A 9,988-nucleotide genomic window follows, 5' to 3' on the forward strand; every position below is an offset into this window, starting at 1 on the left:
AATTTTCAGAGGATTAAATCAATGCAGCTTCCACTTCTCCGTCTTTCCCAAGGAAATAACGTTTCTGTGTGAAGTACCCAAACCTTTTAACAATAAGAAGTAAATGAAATGGTCACATGATGGCAACAGAATCTAAGAAATTTGTTAGTCTCTAGGGTGCCACACATACTCCTGTTCTTTTTGAGGAAACAGAATAACACAACTGCTCTTCTGAAACCTGAGAAGCCATGTTCTTGTTCAATGAGCATTGAAGCTGAAAAGAGAGATGTTTTCTCTTTGACTTCTAGGCCCCCACCTCTAATCCACTAGACACTCCTTTCCTCGTACAGCTAGGAATAGAACCCCACAGTCATGCTAATAGCAGCCTCTGGCCCGATAAAAGAGAAGCTCTGAGACCCTTGTGCTGTCCCATCACCTCCTTGCCTGAACTGCCCTTGAAACCCAATGGGGTTTCCTTGGGCAGTTTTGACTCACTCCCAGAAAGGGTGCAATTTTAGGAGCAGGTTCCAAATAGTGCAATTAACCAGCCAGAAGGGGCAGGAGATATCAGTGTAGGAGCCATTGAAATAACTCTGCACTTACTTAGATGCAGACATAGCAAGCTCTATGGTTGGTAAACTTACAGAGACTCTGCTCCTGCTCATGAACTAGCAGCCCATGACCTGTAAACAGCTGCCATTTGAATGCATCTGAAAGTTACAAGGAACAATGGTCTGTGTTACAGGAAGGTTAACATTTCTTAGAGCCCCAAGTGATACTGTGTGCGCAAAGAGAGGTTTGAATGTGTAACAGGGAGTTTGGTAAATCTTGGTTATTTTATTTTTGTAACAGGCTCCTGTCCATCTCCAACAGAGTTTTAAGTCCCAGTGGCAACTTATTTACCAAATGTAATAGAAACTAGTCCATTCCTCCCAAGTGGATGTGGTTCTTGTTCTTCTACACATTGTAGCCCATGGAGGCCAAAGACCTGCAAATATGTCTTCATGTGCCTTTGTTTAATTGATGAAAACAAACCTAGACACTTAGAGGATTGGAACTGATTTCAGCAGAGGGACATGTTTGCTAGGTTTTTATTCATTTGCACAGGAAAATATTGAGTGTGACTATTCATTGCAGGGACCCCTATTTAGTGGAGCTTCTGAACATACTGGAAATGGAAACTTTTATTGAAAGAAGAGGTTGATAAGGGAGCACTTGGATTTGAACCAAGCACTCCTTGATCTGTAGTGAAACACTCTACCACTGAGCTATACTCCCATGACATTTACGAAGGCAAGTCAGTGATCTTAAGGATTTTGAAGGACTGGCTCTGCCTCAGAGAGCTCCTTTTCTCTTCCCAGACCACAGGGGTTTTAAAAATGGGGTTTGATTATACTTTATATATACATGTAGACATCACAGCTTGCACATACACCAGCATAGCTTCCCCCAGTGACATAGCTACCACCTCTCGGGGAGATGGATTAACAGCACGGACGGAACAGCTCTCTCCCCTCCACTTAGAGCATCTTCATTATTTATAAATAGGTGGGAAATAACCTCCTGAATGGACAGGAACCAATTTATCAAATATTGCTGTGTCTGCATTCAATATGGGGAACTGGTCAGATTGGGCTAGGTTAGTAGGAGCGTTGCCAGCAGATGGAGGGAAGTGATTATTCCCCTCCATTCAGCACTGGTGAGGCCACATCTGGAGCATTGCATCCAGTTTTTGCGCCCCTCCCCCAATACAGAAACAAATTGGAGAGAGTTTAGGGGAGGGCAACACAAATGATTAGGGGACAGAGGAGTTACAAGAAGAGGCTGAGGGCAGGGCCGCCCAGAGGGGGGGCAGGTGGGGCAATTTGCCCCAGGCCCTGCAGGGGCCCCCATGAGAATATAGTATTCTATGGTATTGCAACTTTTTTTTATGGAAGGGGCCCCGAAATTGTTTTGCCCCAGGCCCCCTGAATCCTGTGGGCAGCCCTGCCCAGACCAAGGTGCTGTCCCCCCACTCCACCCCCTTCACTCATTCTCCTCCATATGAGGCCCCACCTGTGCTCTGCCCTCACTCCCATTTGGCCACTTCCCACACCTGCTCTTCCTCTTTGGCTGAGGCCTGCTGGTTCACCTTTCGCTCGCTCCTCTCCTCCCCAAAGGCCTCCTCGCGCCTCTCCACCCTCTACCCCAAGGTCTGCCTGCTGCCCACACCTCTCTGCCTCCTCCCCTGAGACTCACCCTGCCCATTGCCCACAGCTCTCTGCCCCCTCCCCTGAGACCCCCCTGCCCACACCACTCTGCCCCTCCCCTGAGACCTGCCCTGCCCACACCTCTCTGCCCCCTCCCCTGAGACTCACTCTACCCATTGCCCACACCTCTCTGAGCCCTCCCCTGAGACTCGCACTGCCCACACCTCTCTGCCCCCTCCCCTGAGACACACCCTACCCACTCCTCTCTGCCCCCTCCCCTGAGACCCACCTTGCCCATCGCTCACACCTCTCTGCCCCCTCCCCTAAGACTAGCCCTGCCCACCACTTGCACCTCTCTGACCTCCCCTGAGACCTGCCCTGCCCACCACTTGCACCTCTCTGACCCTCACCTGAGACCTGCCCTGCCCACTGCTTGTACCTCTCTGACCCCTCCCCTGAGGCCGGCCCTGCCCACCACCCACATCTCTCTGCCTGCTCCCCTGGCCTGACCTGCCCACCGCCCACACCTCTCTGCCCCTCCCCTGAGACCCACCCTGTCCACCTCTTTCTTTGGTCATCTGTTGTTATTCCTTGAAACATCAAGGATGGAATAAAAAGCTGAGTTTACTCCAGGGTGAAGAAAGAAAGGAGCCACCAACCCCCTGGCAAAGCCCTAGGGATATGACGAGAAGGGGACTGTCTGAATGAGCAAGGCAGGAAATGGACAAGCTACAGCAACGTCATTAACCATGAACACACTCTCCTCATGCTCCAACCAGAAGGGAAAGGAGCAGGAATTCTTGCTGTTCAGCCATGGACACACTTACACAACGGCACAGCAGTGTGTGTGTTGTGGAAGCTGGTCTGAGGAAACAACTGGAATTGATCACTCAGTGAGAGCAGAACTAGAGTGCAGTGAGAAACACATGTCAAGCACATAGTTGTGGCCAAGTGGTTAAGGCAATGGGTTAGAAGTCCATGGTGGGCTCCCTGCACAGGTTCAAGTCCTGCCAACAGTGGAGGAAGTTGTGGTCCTTTAATTTCAGTGGAGCTGGGTCTTGTCTCACATTCTTGCTAGGCCTACAGTAAAGGGGGATGTGGCTTTAGTAAAAGGGTTTTAATTAAACACCTGTTGCATGTCCATCCTGTGTCAGCAGAGCACATCCATGCTAGCATCTCTTGGATGGCCACAGAGAGCAGTGCATTGTGGTAGCTATCTCACTGTGCAACTGGCTGCAGGGTGCTTTGGGAAGGGTTTGCAATGCCTCACGGGCTGGTACAGCATCACATGATACAGTTTTCTATCCCATTGTTCTATGGGCATCCTACTAGATTGCCAGCTGCTTTTCAACTGCAATGTGCATGGTGGGGTAGAGAGCATGTGTGTGTGGGGAGGAGAGACAGTGTGTATGTTGCGGAAGAGTGAGTATGTCGGCACACTGTCTCTAAGTTCAGACAGCTGCTGGAAGCAACCAGTCCTGAGGCAGGGGACAGCCCCGACATCAGCCCCTCTTCTCTCACTGGCTCAGCTCAGCACAGCACAGCACTCTCTGTCACACACACACACATACACGTACACGCTGCTGCCTGCTTAGCTCTGTGTCAGGGGTGCTGGAACAGGGGGGTTAGAGGGCCATGCCCCACCACTCTTTACTGGCTGTTAGGACAAATGATCGAGGGGGGAAAGGGTGCAGTCTTGGGGAAGAGGCATTCTGTGGGTGTGGCCTCAAGGGGAGAGGTGCTGTGAGTGAGGGTCCTTAAGGAAGGAGTGTCATGGGGGTGCCACAGTTCGGATAACAGTGCCCCCCCCCCACTGTAAGGAAGCTTCTGACGCCCCTGCTTTGTGTTTGCAGAGCGGGAGAGAGCAGCATCCACGGCAGTGATTTGCTCCCCGGAGCTCCGGCAGGGGGGCTTGGGAGGTGATTTAATGGTCCCGGGGCTCCGACCGCAGCAGGGAGCCATGGACCCTTTAAATCACCAGCCTGGGGAAGACGGGCCTTGCTGGCACAGCGTACTGGCTATTGCCAGTACCCCATACCGTAACATACCGGATTACTTTCACCTCCGGAAGGTCCTCACATGGATCAATAACTGGTTAAAAGATAGGAAACAAAGGGTAGGACTAAATGGTCAGTTTTCAGGATGGAAACAAGTATCTGGTGGTGTCTGTACTGGGACCAGGACTAGTCAACATATTAATAAATGATCTGCTGAGCAGTGAGGTGACAAAATTTGCAGATGATCCAAAACTACTGGTTTGCTTCCGAGAACGAACGCTCCTTGAGTGAGGTGATCCACAGGGAGTAGCTCAAACCTCCAAAGTGCCTGGCCAGGGGCAGGACATTAGCACAGCAAGGGAGGGGTGTGGCAGTGACATCACAAAAGCCTTTTGCAGGACCTCAGACTATTGGTCAAAGGTGGTGGGGAAGTGATGACCTCACAGAGAGATGCTGACATCAGCAAGGCAGGAGAGGGGCGAGGGGCCAGGGAAACCTCAAAGACCCCTGTGGTATTGCTTCAGCAAGTCTCCTTCTCCAGGTCTCTCTTTGAGGACTGAGAGAGTATTCGGGTTCACGGACGTGAGCGCCAGGAGGAACCTCTTTTGAGTTTTCTCCTTCCCTTTGCCTGATTTTACTAGAAAACAGCCATCCCTGTTTAGAAGGTAAGAGCCTCCTCGAGGTTTGAAACCTGTTCAGTCTGATCCATCTGGTGACAGTTGAATTCTAGGCATGGAAAATACAAGGTTAAGGAGGCAGAATTTTATTCCACACCTGAGATTTTGTCCCTTAGAATCACTGGGGACATTAGGGTTTGTCCTTTTTGTTTCACCATTTCCTCCATCCATCCCTCCCTCCTTTCTCTTTGTCTCTTTCTTCTTTTGTCCTTTCACCTGTTCCCCTCCCAACACCAAGAGTGAGGTGTGTGTGTGGATGTGTGCGTGCATATGTGTCGCGGGGGAGTGCTCTGTAGCTCCCACTCTGGGAGGTCCACCCAAAAATGTGCGGCTGAGATAGTGCTCGGGCAATGATCCCCACCAGTGACCTGAGCCATCCTTTGGGCTCTCTGGTGAGAACCCTCAGCCTCCCTTCCTCAGTCTCTACCCTGATTGGCTAAGCAGCGGGTTATTGACAAGGAGGAGACTCAGGTCCTTTTTCTTCTCTTTTAAGACCAAGTAAATAAGTCATAACCAGTCATATGTTTGAAGAATTTTGCTGCTTCTCTGCATTAATGGTCTCTGAGCAGTTTGTGATTCTCTCTAACATTGCAGTTCTCCTCAAATACTTGCTGAATAATTACTGTGCACTCTTGTTGGTCTTGAGCTCTTGTGAGAGCACTTTACTCAGGTCATTCCATGTATGAAATTCAAGATCTGATGGTTAGTTTCAAAATCAGGGCTCTTGAGTCCTTTTCCCTAGTCTGCCACTGACTGGCTGTGTGACCTAAGACAAGTCAATTCTCCTTTCTCAGCCTTAGCTTCTCCCTCTTTCAAGTAGGGATAATAATGATCTGGTCTTACCTACCTCAACACACACACTGTCTCTCCCCGCACACAAACAGTCTCCACACTGCAGTTGAAAGGCAGCTGGCAATCTAGTAGGATGCCCATGGAACAATGGGATAGAGAAACCTGCATCACTGAAAGTACAGCCATGAAGACAATACACACCAGCCTTTCCTAGCTGGCAAAAATCAAACCTCCACAAAGACCCCTATGGTGTCATACTACAGCTTCCTAAGCCACAACCACTTAACACAGGGGCCTTTCTACACTGTGCTTCTGTTCTCACTGAAGGATCATTTCCAATTGTTTGCTCAGACCAGATTCCCCAGCACACTCACTGCTGTGCAGCTCTGTACATGTGGCCATGGCTGAACAGCAAGAATTCCTGCCCATTTCCCTACTGGCTGGAGCATGGTTAGAGCGTGTTTGTGGTTAATGATGTCGCTGTAGATTGTTCGTTTCCTGCCTTGGGAATTCAGACAGTCCCTTTCCCAACATATCTCCAGCACATCAGTCCCTGGCTGGGTCTCCTGCGCAGTGGAAAACATCCCTTGTTTGGTGCTGCCAAGGGGAACGTGCAGAGCTGAGATGTCCCTCGGCTTGGATCAAAGGGGGATGTTGGATGGAATTTATCACACAACGCTCCCTGCTCCCCAGAGCCCCATGGGGAGAATCCAGAGAAGGGGGAGTCATTTCTCCCCTGCACTCCCAGAAGAGCTGCTAGGACTCCTTCCTGCCAGCTACTCACCCCTGGATTCCTCCTCAGCTCCTGGGAACTTTCTGCTCCAAAGGCTCCAGAGGCCTGGGGTGGGGAGGGCGTCACTGCACAGTCTGAAACACAAGGGAGATTTCTTGAATTGAAGGAAGGAGTAGAAAATGGAGAGGAAAGAAACAGAGACAAAACGCTTCATCTCTCTCCCCTCCCCCTCCCAGCAAGAAATGTTATCAAGGATCAGCGTTAGGGGAAATGGTGCCCTGGGCAAAACTTGTACTTTAGCACTTCCCCATCGCCCCTGGACCATCCCCCTCCCTCTTTCCCCCCAGCTCCTGCACTCCCAACCCTTGCACCTCCTTCACCCCTATCTCCTGCCCCCTCCTGTGCCCTAACCCCTACACTGTGTCCCCTTTGCCCTTAAGTCCCACACTCCCTTCCTGTGCTACCAGCCACTGCCCCTCTGCTGCACCCTCTTCACCCCTAAGCCCTGCACCCTCTCCTGCACCCACATGGGGAGAGTGACCTGTGAGCATGGAGCAGCTCACGTTGCTGCCCGCTCCTCCCTGGAAGGCTGCTCCTCCGGGCACCCCTAGGAGCTGTGGGGGTGGGGTGCGGGGGCAAGAAGCAACATCACCTGAGTTTCCTGCATCCGGGTCACTTTCCTCAGCCAGGCTGCATAAGGGGAGGGCAGAGAGCAGCAGCTTCTGATGCTCCCCTCACAGCACAGCCCAGGTGGGGAAAGTGACCAGGACGCATGGAGCACATAGTGTTGCTCCTCTCTCCCCCCAACCCTCTACGGGGCCATGGAGGAGCACTGGGGCAGGGGAGAGCAGTGAGCACCTTTGCACTGGCACACAGTGCCCTTTGACCCCCTGAAGTCCTGGGCGGCTGCCGGAGGGCCCCACCCCTAAGGCCAGCCAGGCTCCCCAGCACAAACAGCAGAGAACACAGGGAGACTGGCCAGACACTGAGCAGCGGTAGCCTGGGCAGCACATAATGGAGGCTCGGCGGGGCTCAGCCTCCCCAAACCTTGTGTCACCAAGAGGCAGTGGAGCCCATGACTAGGGGCCCTGGAGAAATTAGATTCCCCTGGAAAAGTCTCCCCCATGTCAGCCCCAGGGTTGGAGGAGCTCTCACTCCATGCTACTGCCCAGGGGCTGCAGCAGGGGCACAGAGCTTCTCTGGTCTTGGGGCCACAGCGGGGCAGGGGTAAAGGAGTGACAGGGTGGGGCTAGTGGGGGAAGTGGTGGAACAGAGGTGACATAGTGGATGGGGCCGTGGGTGGAAGGTGTGGCAGGGGGCAGAGCCACAGACAGAAGTGAGGGGGCCTAGTTCCAGTGCTGGGGCACCTGCACTTGTTCTCCCTTTCCCTGGGCTTTGGCATCACTAGCCCCTGCTTAACGTGTAGGGTTCAGTGGTCCCCAAAATGTGGGGTGTGACTCCTAGGGGGACACAGAGGAACATTCATGGGGGCACCTCAAAGGCTGAGCCAGCCCCCATGGAGGGAGCACCAGTCAGCCCGACTCTGTCCCAGCTCTTTTCCAACCCCACCCTCAGCCTGGGCCCGTGACTGCCAGCTTGGCCTCGACCCCCTTATCCCTATCTGCACCCCTCTCTTCAGCAAGCAACAGCCCACTCCCAGCCCCAGTTTTCAACTGTGGCTCCGAGGGCCCACAGCCATGGATAAGAGGGCACAGTGTGAAATGTTTGGGGACCACTGCTTTAGGGTGACGTTCTGAATCACTTCTATGCAGTTCAATAAAAGCTATTCCTCACCCAGCAGGACCGACTAAGTATGTTCTGCTGCCCTTCACTTATGCAGGAAGGATAATAACATTTCATACCACTCAGTGCTAAAGTGATTTGTGACCACCACCAGCTAAAACCGGTCATTTTGGGGAAGCGGCCCCATGATGCTGCATACCTAGGCAGAGTAGGTGTGTCTATGCAAACATGGTCTGTTCCTGAAGCCTTTCCCACAGCTGGTCACTAGGTGTGAGGCGGGAGCTCATTCAGCCCCTGCTTCCGCTTAGTATTTAAAAACACGTTAGTGTCCCTGTCTCTGCTGGCCTTAGATTTCTCATCCTGTCCATTTCCTGAAATCTCAGATGAGGTGGCCGAGTGGTTAAGGCGATGGACTGCTAATCCATTGTGCTCTGCACGCATGGGTTCAAATCCCATCCTCATCGGATGCATTTAGTCTTCACTCCTCCTTTCTAGACCACCATCTTCCCTTTGGTACAATGACAGACAAAAGAATGTTGCTTCCTGCAAACAAAACCCTGCTCAGAAACCCCCTTGCTTTAAATAAAATGTCTAAATCTCAGATTTCTAAAAATAAAATTCTCAAGCCCTGTATGTCTTAGCTTTTATATCAAAAGGTAACAGACTCATAATCTCCCCCAAACTCCCTGAGACCTCCCCAAATTATTAAAATACCCCAGTTCTCAGCAAGGCCATGACAGTGACTCACAGCTAGAGTGTCTAGGCTAAGCTGTTCTGAAGGAGGCAACTCAAACATTTTCTCCCTGCTTCCCTTGGCAAGGTCTGATTGGGAAAACAAAATTCCCCAAACTGAAAAATTTCAGCTGAAAAACCAGTACTAGCTATTTGGGGACCTTGATTTGAATGTATTATTATTATTATCTTCTGATTTATGAATCAGTTTTGTCATACAGGTGTGTTTCCAGCTGTTGATTTGTGGGGGAGAGATGCCAAGTCATGATGTCTCTTCCCCTCTTTCATAGTTTCTTCCAACTTTCTAGAAAGCTCCTTTGCTATGATGTGAGTCAAGCAGTGTCCATTGTTGCTGTATTATCTCGGTGAAGTCTGCATCGTACAAGGTTCCTGGGATAGTCCTTGGGAGTGTAGAAACCTTCAATGGGCCAGCAGTGAGTCTGGCTCCTCCCTTGTCGCACCTGAAAGGCTGGTGGGGGGCATTTCCCAACCTCATAACATATTTCTGTAATGCACACAGAGCAAACTTCATAACTTCCCAAACCAATGTGAGCACACATAGAATGCAAGAAGACATTAAGGTTCAACAGATGAACAGTTCAAGACTTTTGAAATGATACCTCACCAGGCAGACTGTGTTCAAATGTATCATCACTATATGAGAGTGGTGAATATGGGGCTTGCAGGGTGCTGCTTTGAGCACAGCGTGCCACACCTGGGCTTCCATTGCAATGGGAGCGTACCCGTAGAATCCATCTCTCCCGGGATAAAGATGGCAGCATGGCTGGCCTGGGTCATCTGACTTGGGCTCATGGAGCTAAAGCTGAGAGGCTAAAAACAGTGGTGCAGATATTTGTGTTCACACTGAAGCCTGGGTTCAGAAACCCTCACCCCTCGTGGGGTCTCAGAGGTTGGGTTCAAGTCCATATGTCTGCACTGTCATTTTATAGTCTTGCAGTCCAAGTCCCATAACCCTGAGTCAGCTGACCTGGGCTTTGAAACAGGTGACCTGGGTGTTTTAATCATAGTGTAGACATAACACTAGGATAGGTCTAGGAGCCCAGAAGGTTGGGAGGGAGTTTAGCAAGTGCAAATGGTAAAACTGCAGGGAGGTATTACCCTGGACTCATGGCAGTTCTCCATTGG

At 51.2% G+C, this 9,988-nt stretch overlaps 2 non-coding genes across 2 annotated transcripts; one reads left to right on the forward strand and one right to left on the reverse strand.

Moving 5' to 3' along the window:
• Positions 1-1,185: 1,185 nt before the first annotated feature.
• TRNAC-ACA (transfer RNA cysteine (anticodon ACA)) lies at positions 1,186-1,257 on the reverse strand. The gene has a single exon. It is a non-coding gene; the product is annotated as a tRNA-Cys (tRNA).
• Positions 1,258-8,492: 7,235 nt separating this feature from the next.
• TRNAS-GCU (transfer RNA serine (anticodon GCU)) lies at positions 8,493-8,574 on the forward strand. The gene has a single exon. It is a non-coding gene; the product is annotated as a tRNA-Ser (tRNA).
• Positions 8,575-9,988: the final 1,414 nt, after the last annotated feature.

This window comes from Gopherus flavomarginatus (assembly GCF_025201925.1).
Source record: "Gopherus flavomarginatus isolate rGopFla2 chromosome 13 unlocalized genomic scaffold, rGopFla2.mat.asm SUPER_13_unloc_2, whole genome shotgun sequence".
Classification (NCBI taxonomy): Eukaryota; Metazoa; Chordata; order Testudines; family Testudinidae; genus Gopherus; species Gopherus flavomarginatus.